This window comes from Balaenoptera musculus, chromosome 10, assembly GCF_009873245.2.
Source record: "Balaenoptera musculus isolate JJ_BM4_2016_0621 chromosome 10, mBalMus1.pri.v3, whole genome shotgun sequence".
NCBI classification, from domain to species: Eukaryota; Metazoa; Chordata; class Mammalia; order Artiodactyla; family Balaenopteridae; genus Balaenoptera; species Balaenoptera musculus.
Genome location: NC_045794.1, coordinates 23,676,305 through 23,686,797, shown reverse-complemented (window position 1 = coordinate 23,686,797; position 10,493 = coordinate 23,676,305).

Sequence of the window (10,493 nt, the reverse complement as noted above, 5' to 3'; positions counted from 1 at the left end):
AGAGAACACATAGTGTGAGCTATGGTTCCCTCAAACAGTGACTATATCTGTTAGAAATTTCTTAGCTGCAAATAACAGAAAACTCAACTCAGATTGGCTTGATATTTTAACATTTATTATCTCTCCTACACAAAGTTCTCTAGGTGTCACAAGAGTGACCTTGACTCTGCTCCTCTAAGACCCTCCTCGGTCTGCCTTCCTCTGTAGGTTAGCTTCATCCTGAGACTGAGAGCAAGATGGGTGACACAGATCCAGGTAACATATCCAGATGCAACCCGTGTCTACAGAAGGTAGAGATGACTCTCCCTGTTTCTCTTAGAAGCAAAGAAACTCTTTCCAGAATTTCCCAATGATGCTCACTCTGTAGACTTTACTGAACAGAACTGGATCACATGCTTATACCTAACCAATCACTGGCAAAGGGATAGACCCACTACAATGGGTTTAGACCCACCAGGACGTATCCCTAGGCCCGGGTCAGGGCTGGGGCTTGCCCACCTTAAAGAATGTGGTCACACAGAGAGGGTTAAATGCCTGAATAAAATCAGGGACCTATAAGAAGGAGGAAGGATGTGTGAGAAGAGACATTAGGTAACCAATGGTATCTACTAAGTAAGTAATCTCTCTAAGATATTAATTTTTCATAGAAATGGTACACAGTAATCATTACTGATGAAAGAACACTCATAGCGACAGGACTCTGCCCTCCTCTTTAGGAATAAGCTTTATTGTGCTGCAGTACACTGGGCCTTTTTTTGGTCCATCAGAAGCCTGATGCCATCAAAAGGAAATGGAGGCTTTTGTATGTTCTTTCTTTCTTATCGGAGAAATGACACTGCATATGATTGAATTATTTTTATTCACGTTATTCCTCTGATAGAAAAGAAGTGAAAATGGAGGGCTTAAAGATTTTACACAGGCCTAATCCTTACACATACAAGTCTGTAAATCCCTCAAGGGAATAGATGGTGTCTTTTTTCATATTTATATCTCCTGTAGAGCTAGCCTCATACAGTAGGAACTCAGTTCAATAAATAAATGATGAATTGAATTGTTAATCTCATTAATTCTTTCCAGGATTAACATAAGCCTTTATGACAACCAGAGTTAAGGCTCCAAGCTAGGTGGGGTCCATATCCGTCCTGTGTGCATTAGCAGAGATCCTTTGGCTTTAGGATACTTTCTTCTCCATGACTCCAGCCACAAAGATCACCCAGAAGCAGGGACTTTCAAGCTGCAATTCTAACGCTCTTTATGGTTATGGTATGGGCTTCGGTGGGAAAAAAATTACAGTTCCTAAATCAGGCAAGCACTCTCTGGAGAAATTCAGACTTTGATCAGACCTTACCAATCCATTTCGTTTCAGCTTTGCCCATCACCTGGATCTTCCTTACTAAGAATTAGTGGGTTGAAAATCCCCTGGGAGGGAATATCAGAACCTCAACAAGTTCAGACAGATGTATACACAAATAGTAAGTTCAAATGAAATTCTCTAATGATTTGAGATTTTTCGCTTTTTCTCCTTACCATCCTGCTCCCTTATTTAATCTCCCCAGTTAAAAGATTTAGGTTTTTCCCCTTTTCTTGTAACACAGTGTATTTGCTGAATATACTGATTCCTGCCCTTTGGTTCTTATTCCTTGACTTCCAATTCTTATCTCTCTATTCTGACCCCAACCTCGAAGTTTGTTGTTATGTCTGAGAAGTCCTTAGATACCACGGTTACACAAGGGGTCAAACTGACTCTCCCCAAAACTGAACGCTGCTGATTCATGGGATGCCACAGGGATTGTAATAGCCACAGCTGAAATAGCTGTCCAAACAAAGATGCTCAGATAACAGCAGCTATTGAAAAAGACCAACCCCTGTTGCAAATCAATTAGCTACCCCTTATTTTAAAAATATTCAGTATGGTATTCATGCTGGGAATTGAGGAGAGTGGTATTTCCTGAAATGATTTACACAATGCTAATATTTATCAGGTAAAGGAAGGAAAATATTGAGAGAGTAAAAAGTCAAACAAAAACTCTCAATCTTAAAGTCATTTTCACTGTCTAATTGTCCTGATGTGTTATAAAATACTTATCTGAATGCCTGAGGAGGGAATAATTCAGATTAAGATCTATGTATTTCTGTATAGAATAATGGTCAAATGTAATATATGCATTTAATTAAATATCTTGATAAGGATTTAACTTTACCTGTATTATTTCATTTAATCATTATGACAGCCCTGTGAAGTATGTGCTAATGCTATCTACATTTCATAGGTGAATAAACTAACTCTGAGAGGTTCTGTGCCTTTTCTAAGTTTACAAGACTAGCTGGTGAAAGGAAGAGCCAGGACTAAATTCTAGGTCTTTGACTCACTTTTTCCACTTCCCATATTGCCAATATACATTCATGACAAATAGAGATGAATATAGCCCTCATTGCCTAAGCAAATGTAGCAAAAATTGGAAGCCAACAGATTGTAATTCAGAGCTCCTTCCTTTATATGGAGCCTGTGGCTTTGCCTTTGTCTGTTTCTCTTTGGTTTAATGTTAGATAACAATGAGGTTTCTTTGAGGAGCATTTAGTAGAACCTAATGAATGAGCAATGTTCCCAAGGAGACTTGCACAGTACAATATGCTGAAGGCTGACTGAGTGACACCAAGGAACTTTCTCCTCTTGAAATTGCTATAGCACTCAACTTCTCCCCTGATTTTCAATATTTATATTTCAATGATGTTCTAATTATCTGAGCTTCATCCTTTAAATCAAGAATATGACACCTTATTAAACATAAGGTCGTCTGATGTCTCTTTTAAAAGCAATACTTAAGGTCACGAGGTTCTATTATCTCCAGTTTATAATATGAAAGTAATTTCTACTATCCTTGCTTCTCTGCCAAAAATTTTGCCACCTTTTATTCTTTCAACGCTTCTATTAGAGCTTGAGATAGGCCCCATTCAAACACTGTTCCTGCCAAGAACTCTAGGCCAAGATCTATGATGACTGAGCAAGACAGCAACTATGATTTTCAAGTCCTATCCAATGATGTGTTTTTAACAGGCAATGTTGCTTGCATTTTAGGTTTTAACCTATTGGGCCATGCAGTAGCCTTTCTTGATGGGATTGAAAAATAACTCAATAATAAGGTTTCATGCATTCACAGATGTCTGAAACTCCAGTGAGAGGTAATATGTAGGATTATAAGAGATAGGATTTGTAGATCAGATTTATTTTAGGTTTTTAATATAATTCTTCATTCTACTGAATTAATGTAGCAAGTATATTAAGCTCAAAACTCCACGGTGAAGTGGAAGGCTATTGCTCAAAGCTATTGCAAGGAAAATGTAGCACTTAAACCACAGCCATGCCAGGTCATTTGAGGGGAAAATGTGGTTTTTAAAAATGACTGAAAAATGCATTCATAGGCATTATTATACAATTGGATGTGGCAGTCAGGGAAAGGAGTGGGGAACTGACTCAGGTATGATTCTAATCTGCCCAGCTCATCTGCCATGACAATAACATGTATTTACTTACTGTAGGAAAAAAAGACAAATTCAACATCCTTAAGGCTTTGGTTGATTAATGATTCAGCTATGATGGAACCACCTAAAGGACAATAGCCAGTCTTTCCCATTAGTAGGAATCCTTACTTGGGTGTGGTAAAACAACATTCTCCACTTTGGCTGCATGATCTGATGATAGAGACTATTCTAATCGTGTTATAGTTTGGGAGGTAAAATGAATGCACACAGAAATGAAAGTAGGACCTGCCTTTGGTGGTAAAACTAATTCATTTCTGGGCAAGTCTAACTTATTATTACATAGGATATTTTAAAAGATTATTGTGTTTAAACTGACATTATTTCCATTTATCAGTAATCCTTTAGTATATTGATATAAGATACTAATAAGTGTGTGGCAATAGTGAAGAAAATTGCCAACACAGGGTAGAAATCTGTCCTATCAAAGAAATATGCATATATGTATATGTACCAGGATGTGTATTTAGGGGAAAAGTATTTGTACCTTTTAATCTTCATTTATTCTTTCACTCTTTGAAATATTTATTGACTTCTTACTACGTGCAAGCATTGCTCTAGATTCTGGAGGTACAACAAAAACAGACAAAGATCTTGGCCTTCACAGAGTTTGCATTTATTCCACTGGAAGAAGAGAGACAATAAACAATGTGAGTAAAATATTTCCTATGTCAAAATTCAAAGATTTATAATAAAACTGTCAAATGTTTAGTAAACAAGAAGTAAGAGATTCACAGTTCTGAAGAGATTGCAAATTCCATGTCATCAGTGTAACCCCAGCACCTAGCAAAGTGCCTGACCTAGTAGACATTTAAGAAATATTTATTGAATGACTGAATGAACAAATGAACAGACTTCATGTTCTCTGAAAATAGCCCTGACACTATATCTCAACTTTGTACTAGATTTTCTTTTTTACCTGCTTACTTCCAAAAAAGATTTGAAGTAACTTACAACAAAAAGGGAAAGAAAGTAGCCCAAGCAATAGAGGAAGAAATGTAGTCATGGCGTATAGTTTTTTTAAAAAAATACACGGCTTGGACATAGTAGGTGATAAATAGCTTAAATGAAAGTATATTTGATAGCAATTTCCCAAAAGATACATACATATTTTTCACATGACTTTCAAAAATATATATCATGCCCCTTAACAAAAGCTGAAATTGGCAGGTCCAAATATGATGTTGAAAGGAAAGGGAAAGAAATTATCTTGAATAAGGCAATTCTATGGGCACCAGAGCAATAATCCAATGCATGTGGCTTTCTTTAAAGTTCTAAGAATAGAACTTAGCATAAAGTAGAACCTCAATAAATGTTGGCATAAGACCATCAGATAAGGTTGATTCTTGAACAATTTCTGTAGTGTGTAAAAAGAGCATGTAATCAGCAGGGGGGGAAAAAAAGAATGCTCTTCTTTTCATTTTGGTCTGTAGAGTTAGAGCATCCTACAGTTTGCTTTCCAGTGAAGATGCTCAGTGTCTCAATAACCCTTGATGGAAAAATGGTCCTTCTCAACCTCTTCAACTAAGTGCATAGCTTTCAGGAACCTACATGGATGGGTGAGAGAAGATAACAGTTGCCTAGCCAGTCACATTAGCCAAATCAACCCTTATAGATCAGTGGATATGAGATGTGGCAGTCAGATCCTGTGTCATACTAGAGAGGCCCATAGTGTCAGTCAAAACCAAATTCAAATCTCAGTTCTAGTAATTATTTACCCTAGTTAAGAAAGGTAATTCTGCAATCTATTGTGAATGAAATAATGCTCTTTGAAGTCATCACAGTCCTAGGTATAGGAGCTCAATAATATTTGCAACTACTGTTATTGAATGTAGATAGCATCTAGGACATTTTGGAGTCTTGATTTCTGGGATATCAGCAGGAAAGAAATTTAGGAAAATCATATGGTGAAGTGAAAAGAATAGGCTTCATGAGACTTTGGAATATGAACTAGATAGGATCTTTAGATAAAGTAGTCATCTCAAAAAGGGGATGGTGTTGCTTACACAGAGGAGAACCACTGGGAAGTTTTAGATGGTGAAAAAAAGATATTAGATAGGATAACTTATAAACTAGAGTCAAACTGGTCTACCCAAGTCCAGATCAGCAAGGACTAAGGCTCCTATGGCATCCTGCCCCTCCCTCACTAAGTGTGGGAAGGAGTCCAAGACCTTGTTTTCAACAAGCATACAATACAGCTCCTTCCTTTCTTTGAAAAAGGTCTGAAAGTTAACATGGAAAGGAAGAAAAATACATTACCATGTCTTACGGGCAATGGGAATATAATGGGGTGGGCATGGGTATTCTTATTGACCAAGAAGCCCTTCTTTAATTTCTTTCTTTCTTCCATTCTCCCCTTTACTTCCTTTCCTTCCATCTTCCTTTCCTCTTCTTTCCATCTATTTTCTCTTTTCTTTCCTACCTGCTTCTACAAGGGTCTAAAACAGAGTGATTTCCTCATTGTTATTCACCACTGGATTCAGGATAAATCAGGTGCTAAAAGATGTTGTTCAGACTTCAGTTTGCTTGATTAGACCTGACGTATTTTTCATTCTCCTTTTCCACATTCCCTAATGTAAAAAAGTGCAGCATTCAGATGAAAAATAGATGGGTCATCAAGACAAGTTCTCCCATTGGAGAACAGGAAACTAAACCTGTGATGACTGTGAATGAACTCTCTGAGAACCAGATGAAACTCACAAAAATAGAAACCAGATGTAAGCAATCATGAATCCAGGGCGCTACACTGCCTCCAGTTTATTTTTAGCAGAAATGTTATTAAAGTCTTTTTCAGTACCATAATTAATTTTCAAGGATCGCCACTAACCTCATAGTGTAAAATGGAACAAGAAAATTTTTGCATATAAGGTTTAGTGGAAAATGTTGATTTTTAAAGTAGTTTGCTGTGTGGTTGTTGGTGGTGGTGGGTTGTATATGGTTTTTAGTTTTCCCGGTTTGACCTAGGAATAAGGAATCTCTAACCAGAATGTAATTCATCTTTAGATAATAGTGTCTGTTTATATATTTAGCATGTGTCAACCTCCTCAAGGCTGGGAAGTATCATAGCCTAATATAATATTTGACTTTCAAGTTTTGGGTATGCAACAAGAGGACCAACAGTCTTGTTGGCTAAAATCAACCCAAAGTGTTAGAGTTTGGACGTGAACTTGGCCTGCCTATGCCAGAAGGAATACAAGTACCTTCTTTCAGGCTCCGAATGAAATCATTAATTATGTCAGCAGCTCCAGCGATAGACCTTGAGACACTTTGCCCCACTTAGCAAACAAGCTACCTTCTCAACTGTTTAGAAGTCTGGGGAAGGTCTTAAAGATTTGTACTCACTGTACTTACACAGCCCTTTCTCCGCAAATCCTGACTCTCCTTCATCTGGAGTCTCTTTGGTTTCACCACACCGGGGTTGGAATGAGATGAGGGAAATATGTGGTTGTGATGCCCAGACTGTGTATTATAGACCTAAAAGTACATCCTGGTGCACCTCGACAATGAAACCCTTTTAAAACGTGGGGTTTTGGGAACCATATCAACCACACTTGAGTTGCTGCTGCATTTAAGGACATGCTAGGTCTTTTAAAGAGCAAGTTTAACTGCTAGAGGCATGTACACTTTTGCCTGCTAAAAACAGCTTTACAAAGAATGTGACCTGTGTTTATGGGACAAAAAAAAAAAAAAAAAATTATCCTTTCCACAAAAAGCAGCTTCCTTTTTTTTAACCGTGAAAAGTACCTTGGCAGTTCTATGTACAATTAACAGCTTAGCAGGATGAGAAGTAAAGGAGCAAAGTGCAACAAAATTCTGCTAAGGTCAGTTTAAATTTTCTTAACGTAAGTACTCCCACATAATAATTGATCTCAATATATTATGATGCATCATGAGTCCACATTTCCCTCCTCATTTACCAGTCTCTGGGAAGTGAAGCACAAATGAAATGAAGACAGAAATATCTTCAGGAAAGCAATACCATGCACCAAACATTAAGGAAAGAGAGACTTTTGAGATAGAATAACACACGGATGCCTCCCCCAAATCCACTGTGATTTTTAAAAGAAAATGCCTTACACAAAGTTTTCAGCTGCAGAGAAATGAGCTTTATGTATGAATTTTGGGAAGTAGATCTAAAATAATTTTTAAAATATGCTTTCATTTCCCAAAAGTGCAGGTAGAAAGAACTACAATTCAATTTGATTCCACAGATATCTTCAGAAGACCTCCTCTGGGCTCATAGCAGTGCTGAGCACATTGGGAGAGTAAGCAGAACACAAACAAGAGATCGATGGATTTTTTCTTTTTTCTTTTTTAGCTCATAAACAATTATACTGATTGAATACTTTCCTCTTGGAAGCAGAAAAAAATGTCTGGCAGTTTTAACAGAACTGCTGGTGGGAAGGATTGATATCCTCTCTAATAAATGGATAAAAGAATGAGATCTTTAAAATCTAACAAGCTGTTGGGGAAAGCTAATTTTTTAAAAAATAATGAAACTGAAAGAAATTGGACGAACTTTAAAGGGGAGACTCTCAATTGGTATCAATATGGGACAAAGGAAAATGCTAAGCTACCAATGGAGGTGGAGTTGGGGAGGATAGCTTCCTAAGTTATAGGAGCAGATAAAGAATAAAAGAATGAAGTCTATTTTTATCATTCTATTTTCTTCTCCTTTCATAGAAAAGAGAGTAAAGGGATATATAGAGGAAGACTAGCTACCAAAGAATTCATAGAACAAAACTAAACTTCTAAACTGCAAAACAATAATAATAAAATATTATTAGTCGAGTGTATTTCATACTTTTCAAGGAACTAGGTACACATTCAAGCCTTATTTTATTAATTTTTATAAATAGAGAAAAGGAAAGTAAAATGTTAATATCAATTTTATTGATATAAAGAAATATCCCATTTTCCCTCACTAATTATCTTTATTTTATAAATGCAAAACTATGAAAATTGTTGAATCATAATACTTTCTATTTTATATCAGGCATTCTCAGAGTTATTAATAAGCACACACACTCTTTTTTTTAAGTACCGCACTACAATAAGAAAGAAGGGTCAAAGCAGCAAGCAATGATGTGTTCCAATCTGATGTCTTGTTCAGAAACATAAAAGGTTCCATTATGTTCTAGCTGTTAATTAAATATCCCCATAAGTAAAGGCACAAAACTCAAATAAGAGTTATAAATGTTTACAATCTTTTTCTTAACTTTTTGTAGTATTTAAAGAAGTTTGTTACTCAAATGGAGATGGGATCTCTAATAGAGATAAGTAGGGGGGAAATTGCCAAGAGAAATTAAAAGACAAAAAGGTAAAATGTGGTGATAATTCAAAAGGCAAAACATTCTCTGTCTTAAACATGTATAAGAGCTTAATTCAGTTCATAAAGATTTCTTCCTAAGACAAGGTCACAAGAACCAGGCAGAACTGTACTTCACAGAGAATGGACCTACAACATTGTAATACATGACAATTTCTTTGTTTCCTACTTCCCTAAGAATGGCAATCAGACACTGCTCAGGGCTCTGGGGAATAATAAAGCAGTCGCTCCTCTGAACAATAATATTCTACAAAGGACCCCAACCACCCCTCGGAAAGGAACTGACCGAAATCCCTGAGACCCCTGACAATCTCCCAGCGCCTTCGCCACTCAATAGAAGCGGCGAGCGTCACCCCAGCGATACCACACCGTCCCAAAGCGATGGTCAGCTCGTAGATGCTTTTAACCATTATGAGAAGCATAATAAGATCGGTGACTTGCTTCTCGCTCTTTTGAGACTAGAACCTTAGTGTAGGGAAGGGAGGTAGGCGCTGGCTGGACCGACGTTTCTTAAAGTGCGAGAAGTGCTGCCCGAGAGGGAAAGACACCTTCAGGAAGGAGCTAAAAGGAAACCCACAGTTTGGACTCAGGAGGTTTTTTCCGTCTATCTCTGGAATTATGCCCCTGCGAGAGCGCGTCCCAGAGTTGTGCACACGAACACGTCCCGCCGGTGCCCGGCGCACACCGGCTCGGTGGCCGGCAGGCTGCGCCTGGAGGTGTGGCGGCCCCCGGCGCGGGGGTCTGCGCCTCGCCCAGACGGCCCAGGACGCACGTCAAGGAGCCTTAAACACCATGGACAGCTCACTGGCTTCCCGGAGCCTGAGCCGCGCCGCTCCCGAACTCCGCGGGAGCCACCAGCTAGGTTGATTTCTAAGCGCTGGAGAGGTGCCACGTGTTCCACGGTCTGCACCCCCCGCGATCGCCAACAGCAACCACTGAGCAGCTATATATAGATAGAGCGGGCTTCAAGAATTAATAACCCGTCTCCTTGCCCTCACATCAGGCCTTTAAGGTGCCACCGGATTCTAAGAATCCGACGGAGAGACTTGGCAGAGAGAACTTTGTTCCACGTCCCTTCATTTCCTCCCTCGGGCCCGCGCCGCCCCTCACCCCGCCTTGGCTTTGCCGATCGTGTTAAATGAAATAAAGCAGACGGGCTCCGGGGCTCTGGCCGCGCTGAACTGGACAGACACGCGGGAGGCGGGCCCGAGGACAGCGAGTCCCGGGGCCTCCAGGAGGAGAGGTTGAGCCTGCACAGCCCCCTGGAGACCGGACCTGGACCGGGACAGGCCGGGGGTGGGGTACAGCTGCGCCACCCCCACTGGGAACTTATTGTCACTGTCTGCCAGGGGCTGATGTCAAGTCTGAGTCATAGATTGCCCAGGAGGGAGAAGGGAGGAGAGAGCCCTGCTAGGAGGAATTTCGCTAGTGCCTCGGACCCTGTCCTCGGGTCACACTGTTCCCGAAGCTTCCTTTCCCCTGCAGCCAGAAGCAGGGCCCTTCTGGGAGGAGGGGGCGAGCTGCGCGGGCATCTCTGTACCGGGTGCGAAGCCAAGCAGTAAACCTAGCGGGAGGGGCGGAGCGCGAAGGCCTCAATTCTACCGCTGCGGACAGAAGGATTCTGTGC